Here is a 22,648-nt window from a genome sequence, read left to right as displayed (position 1 = left end):
GCATCGACCAGTTCTGCTAGATTTCAACGATTGGCTTAAAGAAAAAGCGGAGGGTCATGAGAGGCTAAAAACGATCAATTCTAAGGGTAAGTCTGAAGAACCAGTTAAGAAAAAAGTAAGTACAAAAGTTTTTGCTAGTAATGCAAAAGTAAGTGATAAGATTAATGAAAAAACCAAAGATCCCTCTATGTTCTGTATGTTAAGGTCAACACGCTCTTTGGAATTGCGCCGTATTCAAAGAGAAAAACGCTACGCAGCGAGCTAAACATGTAGCCGAACAAAAACTTTGCTTTGCGTGTTTACAGAGCAATCACAGTTTTCGTAATTGTAGCAAGGCCAGAAAGTACCCCAAGCCAAATTGTGAAAGCACGCACAACGTACTCTTACATGGAGCGGAGAAAGTTTTTCCTCCTAAGGATACTAAAAGTTCCCCGGCGTCAGGTAACGCAAACACTAAACAGGTATCAGCTAACGCTGCCGTCGGCGATATTCATAGCCAGGAGTCAACTAAAGGCCTCCTGCCAGTTGCATCACTCGCCGTCTCTGCGGATGCGACGATTACTAACGCCATAGCGCTTTGCGATAGTGCTTCCACGCACTCATGGGTATCCGCCGATCTCGTAAAACGCCTCCATTTGGTTGGCACTCCCGTTAACCTCACCATAAATGGATTCAATTCCACGAGCTTGATGAAAACTCAGCAAGTAAGTTTTCAAGTTTCCGTCAAAACGAATAATAGTGAATTTTTGTTTTCTTTTCGAGCTTATGTTAAGGATCATATTCGCAATGGTTCGGATAGCATGAGTATTCCTGAATTACAGGAAAAATGTCCGCAGTTGGCTCCGATAAAACCTATACATTATAAGTATGAGGACGTCGAAATAATTATTGGACAAGATTTCTACCATGCCATAAGACCCGTTGAGTACCTTCTGGGGGAGGACTCTATTTCACCGTGCGCCGTACGCCTTCCGATAGGTTGGGTTTTAAGTGGCCCGTTACCACCGTCCTTTCAGTCGAACTCGTCTTGCTTTGAGTGTGCTGTCGAAGACATGTCTCTTGCGGACCAAATTAAAACTTGGTATGAGTTGGAGTCATATGGAGCCTTCAAGCAGGTAGATGCCCGTTCCGCCGCCGACAAACGCGCTTTGTCCGTTTTGAAAAATGACACCTTTCACGATGGTGAGAGGTACATTGTACCAATGCTTTGGAACGATAAGGAAAGTAGTTTACCGAATAACTATTTTTCCTCCTTAGCTCATTTAAAGTCTTTGGAAAAGAGGCTAGATAAGGATCCGTCGCTCCGTGAAAAATATTCCGAAACAATAAGAGAAGCTATACAAAAAGGATATGTCATAACCGTTAAGGCACACGAGCCGATCGTGAGTGGTATCACCCGCATCAACCGGTGTTGAACCCGAATAAACCCGGTAAGGTGCGCCGAATCCTCAATGGGGCATCGAAGTGTCATGGTGCTTCCTTGAACAAATCTCTGTTGGTTGACCCGGATCTCCTTCAAAACCTCATTTTTGTACTTTTAAGATTTCGTCAGCATAATACACCGTTTCAGCTGACATTGAAGGGATGTTTTACAGGTTGGAGTCCGTGAAGAAGATCAACCTTCTCTTCGTTTTTTGTGGCGGGATGACCCCACATCAAGTGTGGTAGTTCACCAATACACGCGTCATATTTTTGGTGCTCGTGACTCGCCGACTTGTGCGAATTTTGCTTTGCAGCAGACTGCATCGGATAATCAAGCTGAGTACCCCGAAGCTGCTTCGGCTGTTGTCCAGAAATTTTATATGGATGATTATCTGGATTCTTTTCAAAACAGGGATGACGCCTTGAAATTAGGTAGGGATTTAATCTCGTTGCTTAAACTAGGTGGGTTTCGTCTGACAAAATTTGTCAGCAACGTGCCCGACGTAACAACCGCTCTTGATCCGGACAACCGTGAGTCCAATTCGTCTTTTAAAGATATTTGTGCGAGTCCAGACCAGTCGTCGCATGTTCTCGGTCTTAAGTGGGATCACGTAAAAGATACCTTAGTCGTTAGAAGAGGGGTTGATCGTCCACTAGACAAAGCAATCACCTAGCGTACCGTGTTGAGTTTTGTTTCTTCTGTTTTTGATCATATTGGGTTAGTGGCTCCATATACCGTGAAGGCTCGCCTTCTATTAAAAGATATCTGGCGAATCAGCGGTCAAAAATGGGACGATGATCTGCCAGAGGAAATCAAAAAGCAATTCCTTGAGTGGCACTCAGGCCTTCATTTGTTAGGTTTTCTGACAATACCTCGCAGCTACTTCACTGAACCTTTCGACCGAATAGAAACTCACATGTTCGGTGATAGTTCGCAGGATGTTTTCTGTGCCGTCGCTTTCCTTCGTGCGCGACTTGTTAGCTCCCATCAGACCGAATTAGCCTTTGTGTTTGGCAAAGCCCGCGTCGCGCCTATGAAAGCGCTTTCTATTCCAAAGTTAGAGCTTCAAGCGGCTCTTCTTGCAACCCGCTTAAAGGAAGAAATTTTGAAAGGTCTTACTTTCAAAGTTACGGATATTTTCATGTGGACAGATAGTACCACTGTTCTTCAGTGGCTTCACTCTTGTAGTAAACTACTTGTTTTTGTTGGTAATCGCACTGGTGAGATTCTGGAGTCTACCAGCACTGATCAGTGGCATCACATACTTAGCGGTGATAACCCAGCTGATACCGGTACACGAGGGATTTCTTCGGAAGCTCTCAAGGAAAGCAGCTGGGTTAATGGCCCTAGTATATTGAGAACAACTGATTGGCCGTTCAAGCCCGATACAAGGGTTATCGATAAAATAAGACTCAAAGGACCATCATGTGATATCGATCGACATTTGTCTGGAAAATTCGTCAAATTTCGTCGTCGAAGTTTTGACAGAAAAAAATCTTCCCTTCGGAAAATGGGAGAGATTCAATTCAATTGTAAAATACAAACGCGCAGTAGCATTTATGTTAAGATGGCTGCCATCCCATAAACATTTCCGGTCGAGTATATTAGAAATTACAGACCTGTCTGGAATGGATATTGCTGAACAGAAGCTCATTTACTGTCCCAGGGTGAAACATTCCCTAGTGAGCTAAAACTACTAAGATCCGGTAAAGTTATCACGAGTAATAGTCGGATCGCCAAGTATTCATCGTTCATTGAACCAGCTGGCATCCTTCGCTCGACCGGGCGCATCAGCCGCCTGGTTAATTCCGATTTCGATAGCAAGCATCCGATTATACTTGATGCACGTCACGCGGTTGTTCGGTTATTGGTTCAGCATTTGCACGTTAGGAATTTCCATCAAGGCTTGGATTACATGCGTGCGGTGGTTAATTTGAAGTACGTTGTGTTAAATTTGCGATTGTTGCTGCGAATCATTGAAAATACTTGCGTTGTGTGCCGAAAACGCAAAGCGCAAACCGTAACTCATATGATGGCTGATCTGCTGAACTCATTGAAAGGCTGGGGTACAAGCAGCCTCCTTTCTCTAACACAGGTGTCGACTACTTTGTGCCGTTCCTAGTTCCAATCCGGAGAAGTACGGAAAAGAGGTGGGTTTTTTTGTTCATCTGTCTCACCACTAGAGCGGTGCACATTGAAGTGGTCCCCTCGCTCGACACAAGCTCTTGTGTGATGGGCGTGGAGAGGTTTATTGCACGTCGCGGTACTCCGACTACCATCATGTCCGACAACGGCACGAACTTTGTTGGCGCTCAGAAAGAGCTCTTAGCTTGCGTTGAGAGTTGGAACAAGCTCGCACCCGCTGTTTTTGTTCAGCAAGGGATCAAGTGGAAATTCAATCCACCCAGCGCACCGCACCATGGTTGCTCCTGGGAGCGATTAGTTCGGAGTGTCAAGCGCGTTTTGTAGACATCTTAGGCAACAGAAGAGTAACTGAGGAGGTTCTAAGAACCAAGCTGTGCCTTGTTGAGCAATCACTCAACGCTAGACCAATATGAGCCGTTAGTTCCGATCCCCTAGATTTAGAAGCGTTGACCCCGAATCATTTTATCCTTGGTCAACACGCAGCGAGTTTTCGGTCGCTAAGTTTCGAAGAAAACTTCGACCATAAGAAGCGGTTCGCCAGAGCGCAATCATACGCTAACGCAATATGGACACGGTGGATGTGGGAATACGTTCCTTCCCTCAATAGGAGGGCAAAGTGGCACAACCAGTCAGACGTTAAGTTGAAAGCCGGCGACTTGGTTTGGGTCAAAGAGCCTGACACTCCACGTGGACATTATCCACTCGCACGTATCCTAAATCTGCACTATGGCAAGGACGGATGCGCGAGATCCGCCGACATAAAAACCGTTACGAGCGAACTGACCCGCCCGACCGTAAAGCTGGCTCCCGTTCTTCCTTGTTTAGGGGTGGAGGATGTTGCAGCACAAATATTAATGTAAAACAAGAGTATAAATGCATATAAAGTTGAACCAAAATGTAAATGCATATAGGGACAGTAGCCGAGCGTATACATGGTGCGTCCCGGCGGAATTGGCGCCGGTTCGAATCCCGCCTAGGTCATTTCCTTTCTAGAACTCGAGTATGCACCGAACTTGATGGGATGCTCCGTAACCAGGTTCGATCCCCCCAAAACCTATTTTAACCGTCTTTTCGCTCTAATTTGGTTCAGCCTTGGTTAAGGCTGGCCTATAAAAAAAGCAATTTTTCTCAAGGAAAAAAACTGGCCATTTTTGCAGCTTGCGTTGATTTATGCAGTTTTTTGTGGCCGATGTTACCGATAACAATAAAAAAGCTTGTTAAAAATATCGTTATTTTCCCGATAAAATACTCGTTATAATTCAAGTATTTGAAAACAGATTTTATCACGAAGTGTGGAGATTGACGCGCACAGAGTCGTACGAAATTAATATGACCAATTTGCTAGCCTCTATCAAATTGGAACAATTTTGTTGTGCAGGATTATTCTTCACGCATAAACTGTTCGCGTTACGCTCTCAGCAGTATGAATAAATTCTACAAAGCTCGTTAAGCAACTTCTACAAAGCTCGTTTAGCAACAAAGCTCGTTTAGCAACAAGTTTAGCAACTTCCAAACCCCGAGAACTTTACAAAAAACAATCGGAGGTAAAACATCTTTTTATATTTGAACTCAAGAAGTCAATATCTTGAATGGGGTACAATATGTTTTTTTTTGTTGAATAAAAAAAACCACACCGAGCATAAATATTCCGTTTTCTTCGAATGCCGGAGCAACAAAACTGCATGATGCGGTAATTTTTACGTTGAAACAATGATTTATAATTTCAACAGCATTCACAATTGCAACGACCGTAGACCGTTGCTGTAACAGTTTTTCTGTTTCATTGTTAATTTTTGATATTCATGTGAAACGAAGTTATATCCCAACGCATATAATTTTCCAAATATCTTACATACAAAAGGCAGCGAAGATATTGGCTTGTAAGTTCTGCATTTCAAGTTTTCGCCGAATTTCAAGTAGCAGTAAAAGCACCCTGGCCTTTCGGTTTTTTTGCGATAGCAGAGTTTTTCAATTTGCAATGCAAAGTCTCATTTTTTGTGGCCACTCGTTCGGAACTTACTTGTGTCTTAGTTCTGGAACAAGAGACCCAACGCAGGCTCCGAATTAGCAGTGATGCACTTCACAGCCATTGACGATTGTTGTAAGGAAAACTACGAAATAAACGGTGATTTTCGATACAATTTATCGTACAAGCCCAACTTCCGAGAAGTATTTCAACGAAGTCAAATTGAGGATGATTACTATCGTGGACGAGGTTCGACAAATTTCGAACAGAAGAAATATAAATTGCCTTAAGATGATAAAAATTAATAGAAATCATGAAGAATATTAGAAGAATAGTTTTCGAATTAAATCACTGGCCTATGATCCAAAAAAGAGCAGTGTCGTGAGGATAAAATTGAACAAATATTAGAGTGCACAATTTCTAGAGTCGGTCGGAAATTTCCAAATGGAAATAAAATCAAATTATAAACTCTGTTTTCACTTATAGGTTGGTTTGATGCTGGTCAGTAATTTTGTCTTTCAAAAATGAAAATTTGTGAACCAATTACAGAAAAAGCATTTGATACGATGAAATTTTTCAAATTTGAATGAAAAAACCTTTAACGATAAAAGAAGCTGATACATATATTTTGATTAGATTTAAGGTCTGACTGATGATTCGAAAAGTTTCAGTGACAAACGATCTCGCCGCGGTTTCTCAAAGTGTTGCGATGACTGATAGGTCTTCCAGCTCCATGAGTACGAGCGACGAACGGCAAATGACCTCAGAAGTGACAAATCCGAACATCCGATCCAAATCGCGCAGTTTTGCCGCTTGCTTTTTTGTCTAATCAGTTATGTGCGCCCAGAAATACATCTCAATTGCATTATTATGCCGGCCTCACCTGATAACTAATTTCAGTCTGCTGGAAATCATCGGAAGTTTCTTGAATGTCACGTGCAATCTGCTTACTGGAACCTGATCTAAACTATATTTCATTATTTATAAATTAGATATTTTACCACTGTAAAATATTTAATATTAACCAATCACAATCCATCCAGCTAAGAACCCACTTATTTGTAAGTGCTGAAATTACTTATAATTTCAGCACCAGAGAGATTTGAATTTAACTTAGAGATTAGTTGCCTCTCCTCGAGAACTTCAGCAGCCACAATAAAACCAGTATACTCTAGATCTATTGAGCCTAGCAGAGACTAGAAGAACAAAAAAAAATCCGAACATAGAGAATCATCACGACTTAGAAATCAACCACGAAAAAATTACAAAACATCCATCCCACAATCTAAAATATTAAAGAAGGTTGAATTTCAAAAATAAACTTAAACTTCTTAAAAAATCAATTAATTGTTAAACTTCTCAATCATTTTAACTTTCACATTTTCAAAATAACATGCTGCAAAATACGAAACAAATCTAGTTCAAATTCAGCCAATAGAATTCGCTTAGAACAGTCACCTTCAATATCTCTAACACCAACCTACTAGCCGACAGATATTAATCTCCAGGCATATCTATAACTATAACTTTACAACCTCCAGGTCAAAATTAAGCAACTCGCTAAAACTTGACAACTAAAATAAATATCACGATAATATTACAACCCTTCCCTATAAAGTTATGTAAAGATCAACAATATTTTCCCAACTTAGATCTCAAAAACCCTCCAACCAAAAATGGCAAATTAGCCTAAAGAAGAAAAAGACCATGATCATTTAGCCTAAAGTACAAATATTTCAAAAATACCCCAGATTACCCACCAAATAAAAATAAAGCAAAGAAGACCTCCCAAGCACCATAAAATAAGCTCCCAACAATTCTTCAAGAAGCTCAACCCACTTGTCAAAAAATTAATAAATAATCCGACCACATTCGAATTTCGCCCCAGAAAATTAAAAAATATTCGACGAACGAATCATTTCTTAAATGCTTTTCTCCTTAACAGTCGCAACTCTGTATGGAAAAGTTTAGAATTGCGACTGAAGTTTTTTAGAGTTGCGACTGTTAAGGAGAAAAGCATTCTACTTAAACTTTTGATAACATTTTTTCTTGAAACTTTTGAAGCTTTTATAACACTTTTATTAATTGTTTTAACTTATTTTTAATTTTCTACGTCCTATTTGCAATATATTTACAACTTTCTCAACTCATTGACCACATCCACAGGTACAATAATTTAAAGTCTATCTAAATGATACGAACAATTTTTAGTAGAACAGATATTTTTTTACTATTCATAATTTTCATCACATTCTTAATATCCCTAATTATGACAATATGCAAATGTGTAAAAAAGGCAATAGTCACGTTCGCCTTAGCAACAATCCTTTTAATTCTTTTCATCGAAGAATTTTACAATAAACATAAATCTTCCCACTAAAAAATCTATACATAAAACACACTTCCAAAATTGCTAACCAACCACCACCAAAACAGTCTTCACCGACCCCTCCCCAAGAAAATCTAACAATACCCACAACTACCCAAAACCCCCAAACATCCACACTTATTTTATTTCAAGACAACCCATATACTTTTGAACGACACGCCCGCTTATCTGAACCTCTAGAACCAGTTCAACGACAAGCATCACTAAGTGAACCAACATATAACTTGTACCCTACATTACAACAAGATTTAAACCGAATCAGACATATTAGTCAAAATCAAAGAACATCTGAAGTCAACAGACAAATTATACACCCAAGACAAAATAGAAATTTTCAAACTCCCAGAGATACTTTTAGCATTCCTCAATCACCAACACCAACAATTTCAGAAACCTCTAGTATTACAATACCAGACACCCCTACACTTACATCACAACAAAGTACACCTAATATTCCCTCAGAATACCTAGAATCAACACCAACATCCGCACAAATACGTGAAAATCCTTCTAACCCCCCTAACACCTCCGAACGACTACCCTATTGGGCAACACAATCTTATCCGCAAGGAGAACCAAACTTAGTAAAAGACCCAATAGATACTCCATCAGATACAACACTATCATCCTTACCAGATATATTATCACTCCCCTCAACACCATCAATAAGTCAAATTTTACCATCATGTTTCCCTTTAAATTCTCCAAATAATCTTGACGCTCGATATAGAGAACAATCAACAAATATACCCCTAGGATTAGATTGGAATATATTCGTAGCACCTCCGCCACTATTCGGACAACATAGCCAAAGCCACCGACTACACAGTTGGGCTCTTAATAGATTAAAATATAGACAAGATATCCACGAATATATCCGAGAACACAACGTTCAAATACTACATCAAAACAGTCTTCAATTAAAGTTTGAAATCACAGTCAAACCTAATAATATTGTACAACATCCCTACCTACTAAGTCCACCAAATATAACAGCTCAATCACTACCGCCACCATTTATTACGACTGAAGTTATATATAAATACGATAGATATACAAAAAATACAATTGGATACATAGCATTTTATAACCCGTATTCCGGATTATCATACACATGTATATTTTAAAGTTATTAACATTTTAACACCTTCTTTTTCTAAGTTTTTCCGAACAAAATACAAATCCATCTCCTCGCACAGGACCCCAGGATTTATTAGTAACACATTATGATTGTGAAGAAAATGTACAAAAAACACAACATAAATATGCGATAAATCAAGTAACACAATGCGAAACAGAAACAAAAGCTATAGAAACTACAAATGTAATGGCAACATTATATTCAAAAGCCCGAGCAACGAAAATCACAGGATATAAATTTACAGCAACATTTTCCGAAAAGAAAGTACATTGTTCACAAGTTTCTAACGGAAATAAAAACAGACTAGATCACGAATCATTTTATCAAAGCAATCAGAAAGACTTTTACATCTCAGCCCTGACAATTGTAAAAACGAATTACGCAGATTAAATATAACAAGAAATAAACACTCAGACAGAAAGATAGTAAATTTTCAAGTCTTTGCCGATTCTGTACACCAAGCAGAACTTGAAAGATATCAAGGACATGTTCAATTAGATGAAAAAAACCCATATAATGGCGCACACGGACGATTAACTTATGATATACACGATAAACATTGGATACCACACATTTGAAAAAATAACCCTTCAAACTGCAAACCAGACACGAAAATTAAAGGATATCAAGAAATAATGTTTTTTGAATGGAAAATATAAATTGAAAAAACACAACTCACACGAGATTTATCAGATAACACAATGATTTATCAAGGAATTAGATTACCCTGTAAAAACGATCAAGGATATCGTGACCCGACAAATAGAACCCAAGCAACAATAGTTTGGTTTCCCGAAGATACATGCACAACATTTCAAGTAGCAAAAATACACGCTCGAATGATAAAATTTCATGAAAAATATTTTATCGAATCAATCCCATACGAACAAGTCATCCCAATCTCACAAACGAAGCAATAATTTCAAAATTCAAACGATATAGAAAACAAATTAACACGTTTTCAGATATACCAAGAAACAGAAATCGCTTGTAAATATACAAACCCACTCTACAAAACGCAATGCTCTGAATTATATGTCGAAAACGAAAATGGTTTCGACATGACCACTGGAAAAGTTAATTGACTGGGACGTAGGGTGTGCCGTCGTTTTTATGGTGACCGGTTGCATACGGGTCAAAATTAATTTTTCCAGTGGTCATTGGAAAAGTTAATTTTGACCCGTATGCAACCGGTCACCATAAAAACGACGGCACACCCTACGTCCCAGTCAACTTCTATAATTATAATGGTCAACCTGGTGGAAAACTACAACCATCCGACAGTAAAAGTACACGTTTGCAAGAATTATCACATATGAATAAAACATACTTTGGAAACATTCATTAAGACCTTCACTTAGACATGAAATTAGACTACACCATTAGTAGAATTTTTCAAGAAATGTCACTGTCTGAATTAGAAACACTTCATCAACTATGCGAATTAAAAAAGAACACAATATTTACAATCACAAGCACTAGCCGTATTAAAAACACCCTACGAAGGATATTTATTATCAGGAAATAGATCAAATTTTCTTGATTATGAAGGAAACATATTATGGTTTTATACTTGCACCAAAAAAAATAACCCTTATATGTTTTTGAAGATAAACGATGTTATAGAAGAATCCCCATTTTCTACAAAAATAAAGTACATTTTGTCGATACACTTTCAAGACGAACATACTTTTGGGATACCGCAGTCCCATGTGGATCAGAAAATAGCCACAATGTCATACAATTGAACCCTGACGAGGATAAATACTATCTACTCACACCATATCCTACATTAATGCAACCACTAAAAAAGTTTTCGCCCGAAAGCATCCGAGCTATTGCTCGCAACCCCAACATGGATTTACAATCAATTGGAATATGCTCCAAGTCTGATATACAACATCACATTAGAACACACCAATTTCAGGAATTACTTACACAAATGGACACAATACAACGACAATCAATCGAGCAAAATTTAAGAAAACTTGCCGAAACCGCAGGATTTGCAGACATCTAAACGCAAGTTTACAGTGGATATTTTAAGGACATTAATGATTACATATATTTAAACGGTGAAAAATACAGACCCCAAGATATTTCACCTAAAAACATTTTTAGTTTTGTAAAACTGAAAAACGAAATTCTCGCCTTTCTAGGATGGCCCTATTACATCTTAGAAAGATTGACTATTTTATACGCTATGTTTACTTTTATAGGATTTCTTTCCTCACTACTTAAAGGAATCTATAATACATGTGCTATACACACTCAAGTAAACCGCCAAGCAAGCGTAGCACGTATATTATTTGCAGGATGTTTTGGAATATTTTCATCATCAATAATAAAATACTTTTAGACGCACAAATAAAAGAATATAACACAAAATTAGCCACAAGACCAAATACATACGACGAAGAACATAATAATGTAGATACAGCATCTACAGCACCACAAATACCAGCCCTACCACAAAATCATCCACTATCATTAGTTCCCCGAAATTTTTGAAACTTAGCAATTACACATAACCCAAATTTCAGAACAAGTACAGCACAAAGCCCCATCCAACACATAACTACAAATCATTCACAAAATGATAATACATATGAACAAATTATTGAACAACCCCATATACCACTTTTCAGTCTCAACATAATCATTTTTTTAGCCCACGATGAGCCGAAAAATTGGAGCCCTCCATCGCTCAAATTCCCATCCAGCCAACCTCTAAAACCCTATCCCAATTATTCCACTTTTGGCTTTCCCGCCACCCGATTTCCCGATTATTAATATACCATCAAGCACGAATTCAGACACTAACTCAGATATTTCAGTTTTTCATACTATCTCACAATTTAACAACTCCGACATCGAAACTCCCGACGAATTTGCAAACTCCGAACCATCTCCCTCTACCCATACCCAGACCAACCCCTCATTTTTTTCACAACCCCCTTTCAACCTATCCAAACCAGTCATCCACTCCCATCCCTTTCCACTCCCTCTTATGCTTCCCAAGTAACCCCAACCTATTCCCCATTCACTTCTGAAAGATCAAACAAAAACTCCCCAGATACTGTTTAAATATCCGAAGAGCTCGATAATTTTATCACATTACAACAACAATTAACATACCCCCACACTCTTAACATTCACCAATTGTCATCCACAGCAACATCATCAAATCCACCAACGCCTACACCGCTATCAGATTACACCCCATCATTAGCTCAATCATCCACATCAACTGAAACATCCACTAGCACTAACAGAGCTTACCGCACTTAAAACGAAAATTCCCAAATCACCCATTCATCATCAAACCCGGAACAGCCAAAGAGTACATCAATCACCCAGAACACACGAATACAAGAATCTTCCTACAAATAACCTTACCCTCGTTTCCACAATACACCTTAAATACATCTACCACCACTACTAATAACGCAAGAAATTTTGTTGATGAGCACGTTTTAATGCCAACCCTTCCTTGGACAGCGTATTACCCCTAAACTAACCCTCTTTCTATACCACTCAATAATACACATGAAGATAACGAAAAAAGCAAAAATCTATTGTACAGACTCACAACACTACTAACACCTCGACAATTTACCTATGTTGGATTTAAAAAGTTACTAAAAACATTCACCGCACCCCGAGCTAACGATTTCTCAATTGAATATTACAATCACAACATCATACGCCCTAACAAAGATCAATTTTTAGACGACGACCGCTTTGCTAACCCATAACTAACCAAAAAATTATTTATTCAAGCACCATACCTTTTTACACTTAGTATATTTGATAAAAAGCATGATCACATAATTGCTGAAGCACTAATTGACATCCAAGCATACGAAACCTTCTATAATAAATTTCAGTTATTTTCACTAACCTTTCACTTTCTTTCACCACAGGAACGCGATTTGCACTGTTTCCATGACATAATGTTACGCACTAAACAAACCCATACTTACACATATTATCGTTTTATACAAAATCATTTTAATTTACACACACCATCACGACAACCCCACCATCGTTATCAGTTTATTAAATCGAAATACACATCGCCATTTTTTCTCAATTTTACATATTGCATAAAAAATACTAACCTCCACGGCATCCTCCGCAACTATGATCCCATTACCCAGATGTATATATTCTGTCCCATCACGAAGACCTTCCAAGATGAAGAATCAAGACCCTGCATCATCCCGCATGAATTTATACAACCTATTGAAATCCCCATATCAGAGTTTATTCATAATACTAAATATAATCACAAACTTTACAACCTAATCCAAAACACACCTCATGAGTTCGCAGTAGGCACCGAAGAACTGAACAACATCAAGGCACTTGAATTGTTTTGGCCACTGCTACAAGCTAAAAATGTCATTCGCATACTGGCCAAGTTATTAACAACTTCCGATTTAATTCAAAAAATCTTTCCCCATGGCTTTTTTCCCGACGATTAAGATAAGTATAATTACAATAAATTCAACTAATAAATTCAAATTGTACTAACCATTTTCTATAAATGTTTAAACTTTTCTTTTAGTCTTCTCACCACCATCATCTACAAAAACAGAAAAAAGAAAGATAAAAATACAAACTTGTTAAAATATAATACTATCTAGTAATCTGTTTTGCTAAAACTTATGTGCAAAAACTATTTTATTTCACTAAATTTTTCACAATAATTAATGTAGTAAAATTAATAATCAATGTAGTAATTTAATTTATAAATTAATTCCCCAAGAAGCAGTAAAATTAAATACGATGAAAATTTTTAATTTTAAATTTCCCCCAAATGCAGTAAATTTCAATTCTCAAGCAATAAATTCATAAAATGAGAAAGCAGTACTAACCTTTTCTTTGTTTTAATTCATTCGCACAAGAATTCTATCCACACTCGCACAGCTCGCCCACAAAGAATTGTTTAAAATAATGATTTTAAGTTTCGAGTTTTCAGTAACAACAACTCCCAGTAACGATATTAAATTTCCAACTTTTCTTTAACCCGGTTGGATTGGAGTTATACACTAAATCAAACTAACTAACGCAGTTTTACTAAACACCACAAATCATAAAATAACAGCATGACTAAGAAAAGAAAACCAACGGTACCCAAACCGGATTAATCCAGTTTAAAACTGGATAATTTATTATTTTGAAGACTATTACAAAGTCTAAGAAAGAAATAATAAAACACAAAAAAGTCGAAAGACAAACCCAAACCAAAAAAAATTTGATTTTTGAAAAAAGGACACAACCAAAAGTAACATAAGAAAGACCAGAAAAAACCAACATAAGAGGTTATCACAAAACAAGACCCCCTCAAAGTAACAGCACGAAGTCATACTCCCACTCCTGGCCTAACCCACCAAAGAGGACGTCCTGAGCATGCTTATAGCCGGCCTAACCCACCACGCTACACCCACGCTTTGAGACCACACTCCTGTTTTTAATAGGAATTACTCAAGGGTGAGTAACTCTTCAAAATAACTGAACTAAAATAAAACGCTTTTGTGAAAACAACTAACTAAGATCATAACTTAAAACCAAATTAACAAAAAATTATAAAATGTAAATCATAATATGCAGTATATAGATCATACACAACAACAAAGACGAACATACAAAGACTAGACGATCCCATCACAACTTGAACAAAAGAATGGCTAAAACACAACCGACATGCCGTCCACAATCACGACTCAAAGGATTTAAAGTACGACTTGACTTCGCAGAAAAGGACTTCATTGAACGTGACCAATGACCACCTCGATGTTCAAGTGTACGTACAGATCCGAGTTACAAGGCATCACTTCCAAACACGAACTTCACGCCATTCCCAAACGAGACTTAACACAAAACAGTTCTCCACAAATGCAGACAAAGCTGACATAGCAAGGCATTCTGGATTTTGGAATCTGATTGATTTCATTGGGGATCGCATTTGTTGTCGAATGACAAGAAGATAACTTCCTGTCCATCAATCCAGCGTTCTGGAACGTTTCTCTTGAAGAGAAATTATGTCGACGACTCTAGCTCCCTGGAACTCTCTTCTCCAAGGAACAAGAATAAGAAAATGATGTTCGCCAAATACCAACGTTCATCATCCATCCTTCAATTGCAGAATAAAGAGGTAAAACTCAAAGACTCTGTAAACCCCGGATGGGTGGAACCTGATCTAAACTATATTTCATTATTTATAAATTAGATAATTTACCACTGTAAAATATTTAATATTAACCAATCACAATCCATCCAGCTAACAACCCACTTATTTGTAAGTGCTGAAATTATTTGTAATTTCAGCACCAGAGAGATTTGAATTTAACTTAGAGATTAGTTGCCTCTCCTCGAGAACTTGAGCAGCCGCAATAAAACCAGTATACTCTAGATCTATTGAGCCTAGCAGAGACTAGCTAAACACCCTGACACTAGTAGATATAAGAGTAAGATTAGGATCGGTATTAGACGAAGAAGTTGCACGAATCTATCCGGCCGAAAATAAGATAGCGTGACGAGCAGACGGTGTACCCTATCCGAAATTACTCTATGAGTTATACCCATCAGACATAACTCATTACATTGTTCAGCTGTGTCACGAAACGAGTCATTTATTTACCGGATATTCCGCTCGGAAAAGTTTAAAAGACATACCAGGAAAAAAGTTCAATATTGATTATTAATCCAGGCTAGGTCGAATCGAGAAGATAATCTGATGGGTTGTCGGACATCAAGCAAACGGGATTTAAAGCCAAACCGAAAAATTAGCGACATCAAGCCAAAAATGTTCTCAGCCACTCACACAGCGCTAATAATTATTGTTTTTTCAGGTCAAATCTTCTTGAATATCTCGACAATATTCTGAAGAATTTTGAGGATTGAGCAAAGATAGCAAAGAATATAAAAGTACAATCTTGATGTGTTTTATGTTTATAAGGAAGTTTTAAAAATTTTGTTGTGTTTTATAAGGCTTTGACTTGTCCAAATGAGCATGATTACCTTATCAGAAACCTGTTTGATGGCTCTGCAGCTCATTTGAAGTTTTCATAAAATTTTGAACAGATCTTCATAAGGTTTTTCATAGTTATTGTTTTAAGCTTTATATCGAATTACTATTTTTTGTGGTCATTTTCAGACATTTTCAGTCATTTTCAGCCGGGCGTCACTGTGTTAACAGGGCTTTATAGCTCTTGACCGGCCAACGAATTTCATGACCGAAATAAAAGCAATTTTTTCAATTGTTCCGACTATTGAAAATGAGGCTGAACTTTGTATTTGGGTGTTTTAGTTTTTTATTTTTTTTCACCCAAAATCAACTACCACAAATAATCATCGGACAGGGTTGAGTGATATATCATATTAAAGCCCTTCAGTCGTGATTCGAACATCAGAAAATTTCAAAAAAGTTTTCACGGTGTTGATTTTTTGTCTAATTTCGAGCGAGTGAGCAGGCTTACATTAGCTTATTTATGCTTAATTTAAGCCTTGAAAATTTATTTTTACTCTAAGGAAGTTATATTTTGGAGGTTTTAGCTTCATTTTAGGAATCAAAAACTTCAAATATTTGGGAAAAACTTTGAAAAATTATTCTAAAATTTTTTATTTTTATTTTGTTTTTCTGGTTATTTGTCTTCAAAATTGTTTTCCAATTTGTATATTTTACATGGCTGACGAAAAAGCCTAAGCTCTACTTTTTCCCTCAGATTCCAACTCCGGGTCCACCAAGCCGAAAAAACGACACTAATTGGAAAAATAATTTTGTTGTAATTTTTCAAGACTGGTCGGAACACCGGTTATCTTTGTTAGCTTTAATGCTTTAGAGGCAGAAAATACATAAATTCCCTAAAAATAACCAGTCCGTTTTCTTGTGTCTGATGTTTTCAGTAATTAATTTGTCATTCTTTCTTATAAGTACTTTTTAACTAATGTCAATAATGACTCATTTTTGCGTTCACCCTTCAGGTGACCGCGGATGACTCATACGAAGAAGAGAAAGACAGGAAGAAGATGAAGTTGTTCCTGGTATCCGACAACTCCGGCTCCCTCCTCCTCACTGAAGTGGGCTGCTCGCCCCTCAAACAAAAGCTGCTCAGCTCCAAAGACTGCTTCATCCTCGACACTTGTGAGATATGGCGACCGGGCTTTAGGAGGACCAGTGCAATAATCTAATGATTTGCTGACTATTTTAATGTTTGACACGTAGGTAGAATTGGAAGACGCGGCCTAAATTTCTGCTGAAAAATTATCATCCCCCTTATAATTTCAAAAACTTGTCTGACAGGTAGGCACAAAAAATAATTGGTTCAAGGGGTTGTTGTCTAAAATTCCGGCAAGAAGGTGACACCATATTATCGAACAAAGCATTTTTAATTGACTATTTGCTCAAATTTTCAGCGCAAATGGCTTCGATTTCACCAAAACGATTGGAAAATTTATCAAAAAATGATACTCAATATTTGCAAAACGCTTACAACTAATGCATTAAAAAAACTTGTGCTTGAATTTGATTGTGTTTTCTTCTCCAGGTGTAATTTATGTCTGGAAGGGAAAGTTTTCAAGTCAACAAGAGAAAAAAGGTGCCATGAAGAACGCCATGGCGTTCATCAAGACGAAAAAGTACCCGACCGAAACTAGAATTGTGGCCGTGGTGGACGGAGCCGAATGTACCGAGTTCACATTCCACTTCCAAGACTGGCGTGACAAATACGGGCAAGTTGGAATGGGCAACACGTACACACGTGGATCAGTCGCGAAGATTATTAATCAGACCAAGTTCGACGCCGATAGTTTACTCGCGAAGCCCGAAGTCGCGGTCGAAACCCGAATGGTCGACGATGGTTCCGGAGAAGTCAAAGTTTGGGAAGTTCAGAGAAAAGAAATAGTCGAGGTCGAGCCTGAATTACACGGTCAAATGTTCGCAGACGATTGTTACATAGTTCAGTATACTTACAGGGCTCAAGGATCTCAAAAGTATATTTTGTACTTTTGGCTGGGTTCGCGAAGTTCTCAAGATGCAAGAGGAAATATTTTAAATTTCATATCTCATTTTTACGACTAAGATTTGATTAGTTTTTCTCCTTCATTGTAACTCATAATAATATTGCAGTATTCAATTTCATGTTTTCATTCTGTCAAATCCAAGCAGCTTATAATTAAACCATCGGCTTAGCCTTCAATTTTAGACTATATGTGTCATTCAATGCCAAGTTCATTACAATTTTCAAGCCCTCCCAAAATAACCTGTGTTCTTTACTAACAAATCCTGGTATTTTAAAATCATCATGAACAAAAAAAAGTAAAATAATGCTACGAAGCTCATTTTGAAAAATGACTAATCACAAGCGCAATAACGTGATCGAAATATGAGTTCAAATTTTCACAGACTTATATATGTAATAAAGATGAAACATTGTGGAATCAATATGGCAATGAACTTGGGTGTTGCAGCAATCAAATTTATGTCAATTCATAGTAGGTAAATTTCTCTTCTCCCGAAGTGCAGTTAGTCTGCTGTAACTATCATCCGTCGGCTCTTTTTAACTATTCCCCTTGCAGGCTAACTATCCCCCTTAGATAAACAAATAATTTGATATTCGAAATTAAAAAAACTCTTAGGTACCCTAGGGGGATAGTTTAAAGTCCCGTCTCTATTAAACTTACAGTCAAACCATTCTTCTTCAAACAATGGGGGGGGGGGGGGGGTGTTTGGTGACGTTCAAATCATCTTCGCGATTAGTTTTTCTTGGATTTCCACGCAGCTGAAGCAATATTTTGTTAGTTTGAGGCGTCGTATTTAAATGTCACCATACGTCACTTAACTATTACGTCACCAAACACTTAAGGGATGGTAGCTGTCTTCAATTAATTGTTATCGCATCCGTGTAACCTACCAACTTCCATCTATCTGTTTATCAACCTATCTATCTATTGGTGTGAGTGTGTATTAATGATTTATTTATGATGAAAATTGCCCAACGCAGTGACAAACGAGTTGTTCAAGTTAAGTCGTGGGCAAAGATAAACAATTTGTTTAATATCCGTTTACCGATCATAAATCATCATCATCGTACTGGTCACAAACAAACTCTGCACTTAAAAAGACAAGTGCAGTTCCATGTGATTTCTGTCGTATATCTTCCTGGCTGTTTACTGTGTTTATCTCAATGTTGTTGTTCTTATTGTTTCATCCATCAATCATGCTAAATGTATAACCGCCAGCAGGCAAAAAGTGAAATGGTGCAAATAAACCCACAAGCGGAGATTTAAACTCACTTATAGGGCAATATACTACTCATGTAGTCTTACCTCCTTACCAATCTGAAGTAAAGCTAAGAAATCTGACTAAAGAAATATTCGAATAGTAATCTCATTAATTGTAAAGGACGATTTATCTGTTTAATACTGCTAAAATAAAAAAAATAAAAACCAACATCTTTTTAGTTCAAAACAACTACATACCACGGAGCGTATACAACTGGCTGTGACAGATTTGTGCCATGACAGATCTCTTCCCATTTTATTTTCAACAGATTTCGTCCCATTTCAAAGCGTACACAAATTTCGTCCCACAAATTTGGATATGGGATGATAGGATGTTGGATATGGGGCAAAATCTGTATGGGACGAAATCTGTTAATTAAAAAAATAGGACGAAATCTGTGCCAATCATACAACTACCTAGCCGATTGCTGTGAATGTAGGACAGAAGGTTCAGGCCGCAGTAAACGGAAATATTTACAAAAAATCGATTAATAAATTTTTAAAGCTTTATCAATTTTGTGCGTGGGGAGAGAATATAAACTGAAATAACTCGAAATTGCTTTATTGGGTTTGGGCTACAGTTATATTTTTCAAGATTATCAAAATCAAAAAACATGTAATTCGAAAATTGAGATTTTTCAACAAAAGTCAGTGTTGTTTTCCTGTTTACTTGCGTTCATTATTCTTTTCCATGTTTTTTGATTTTGATAATCTTGAAAAATATAACTGTAGCCCAAACCCAATAAAGCAATTTCGAGTTATTTCAGTTATCAAAACAGCGCCTCTTACTAATTGTTGTAGAAGTTCAAAGAGCTTAAAGGGTATCTATTTTTTTCTTCGTAATTCGAAAATTGAGATTTTTCAACAAAAGTCAGTGTTGTTTTCCTGTTTACTTGCGTTCATTATTCTTTTCCGAAGAAAAAAATAGATACCCTTTAAGCTCTTTGAACTTCTACAACAATTAGTAAGAGGCGCTGTTTTGATAACATTAACCCAATTTAAGAAAACTGGATCAATAATAGATAAAGTTTTTATTTCGCTGAAAATCTAAAAGAACAAATGCCTATTTCGGAACTAGAAGTTGTTCACGTTTTTGCGCGCAATTTCCTATTTATATTTTGAGAGTGCTATTTACGTTAACTTTAGCAGCTGAATTTCAATTAAAAGTTATATATAACTAATTGCATTCATAAATGCATTAATATGTTTGAATGCACATCTGTAGTTATTGGAACATTTTAAGACTTTTTCCTTGAAAAATCACTTAGACCTATATAAGAGTGTTCACTACGTTCAATACTCCTAAAAAACAGATTTACTTTTATAAAAATCTAAGAAAAATATAATTTTACAATTAAAATCTATTCAATTACAATTAATTAGATTGGGAGGACACTATTAGCCTACAAAAGCCTGTTTTCTGGCGCCTCAAGTCAGAAAAAGGTGTACTTGTATTTTTCTATTTTGTCGATAGTGATAGAGATCTGAAATCAAAAAAAGAAACAAGACTCATTCCATTTATGAAACTAATGATTTCCCGGTAATAATCGTCTCAAATTTTTTTTGAACGGTTCTTGGCTATAAAAATATTTTCAAGGAAATTATGATTGAATTGGTCAACTTGTAAAGCATGCATCAACCCAAGCCCACAAAAATACAGCATATATTTTTTGATGATTTTTTTTAAAAATGGCAATGAAAATTTAGATACGATTCGAGTTTAACTACTAAGTGTTTCAAAAAAGTCTTCTAATATTTTCGCTGGTTTTTTTTTCAACCGGTCCCTATGTACACCCCACAAAATTCATTAAAATAGAATTTGATTGTTTTTTTTTCAACGTTAGTTTTTTTTTACACAGAAGAGCCGATAATTTTTGATGTTGCTATACTGATGCCAAACAAAGTAGGTAAAATCAAAATTTGAACTTTGCCCAAAACCTGGGCAAGTAGGCTTTCAACAACTTATTGTTTCGATTAAACCCACGAAACCAGATTTGGCAGAATAATTATTGAGAAAAATCCAAAAACTGTCATCAAATAAAAACATTGACATTTCCGAGAATCAAAGCGTAAAAAAATAAAAGCGTAGCCGCTTATGCAAAAAACACGCAGCCTCATAATTCGATTGAATCCAGAAACTCAGATTTGTGAGGTTAGTTCACAAAAATTTAAAATAAAGTTTCAAAAAATGGTCAAAAAATCAATATTTTGACTTTTCCGAGGGTCATAAATTGTGTCAAAAAAAAAACTGGTCGTAGTCACGTATGAAAAAACCCAAATTGCTTTACCGACCCCTCTAAAATAACAAAAAAGATCCTGTTTTGGCCAAAATTTTGAAAACAAATGTCCAATAAGGCAATTATAGGCACATTTTGGACAGTTTGAACCGGAAAACTGTTCTCCTCGCAAAAATAGCATATATTGGCGCCTAAGGCGACTTGACAAAAATTTTAGGTCCAGCCAGTGAAAAATGGAGGTCTTAAAATATCGCCAAAATGGGAACCCCTTCGGTAGTCAGGGAATTTAATTACTGAGAAAGGTGCGTCCGTTCCCGTGCCCTCTCTAAGCCCGCTACTGTGAGAGGGAAGTTTTCGAGAAAACTGAAGTTTCAAAAAACGGTCAAAAATCAAAAATTTTTCCGAGGGCCAAATTTTAAAATGTAAATAAACTTAGGCGTAGCCGCTTATGCAAGGGATCTTTTTGAATCCGTTATGGTTATTGAAACTAAAATCTTGGATTTGAGAGGGTAATTTTTGAGTGCAGAAGGGTGCAGACAGTGAGGTAAAGTGAACAGAGACTACAGGTCTTGAAAAATCCACAGCGTCTAAACAAATAAAACACAATCTATGGTTTATGACAATCTATGGGATTTGGGTTTTTAGAGACGCTTAGGAAAGATTTTCCACTTCCTGCAAAAAGGTTAGTTTCTCTCGCAACAGATTTTAGGCAAATAAGCCAAGCAAAACGGCTTCAAAATTAAATTAGCAACGGAACAAATTTTACAAAATAGAAGCAAAGCCGACAATTTTTGAGCAGACACCAATTTAGACTCTCAAGGAACTACAAGGAACAACATTTGCAACTACCAAGATCCTTCTTTAGAGTGAAAGAAAAATCCGTGATAAGGCAATTAGGTCGACAAACCAAAGTCCATTAAGTTAGTTTTACCGGAAAAAAAATTTTAATCGCAAACATACTGAAAAAAAACAAGGCTCGGTTGGGACTTGAAATCCTTGACTTTGGGTGCAAAGGCAACAACGATACCTCTAGACCAAGTGCGAAGTTGATAACTTG

This window comes from Symsagittifera roscoffensis, chromosome 6 (assembly GCF_963678635.1).
Source record: "Symsagittifera roscoffensis chromosome 6, txSymRosc1.1, whole genome shotgun sequence".
In the NCBI taxonomy this organism is placed as follows: Eukaryota; Metazoa; Xenacoelomorpha; order Acoela; family Convolutidae; genus Symsagittifera; species Symsagittifera roscoffensis.
Note: the sequence above shows the minus strand (reverse complement) of the source record.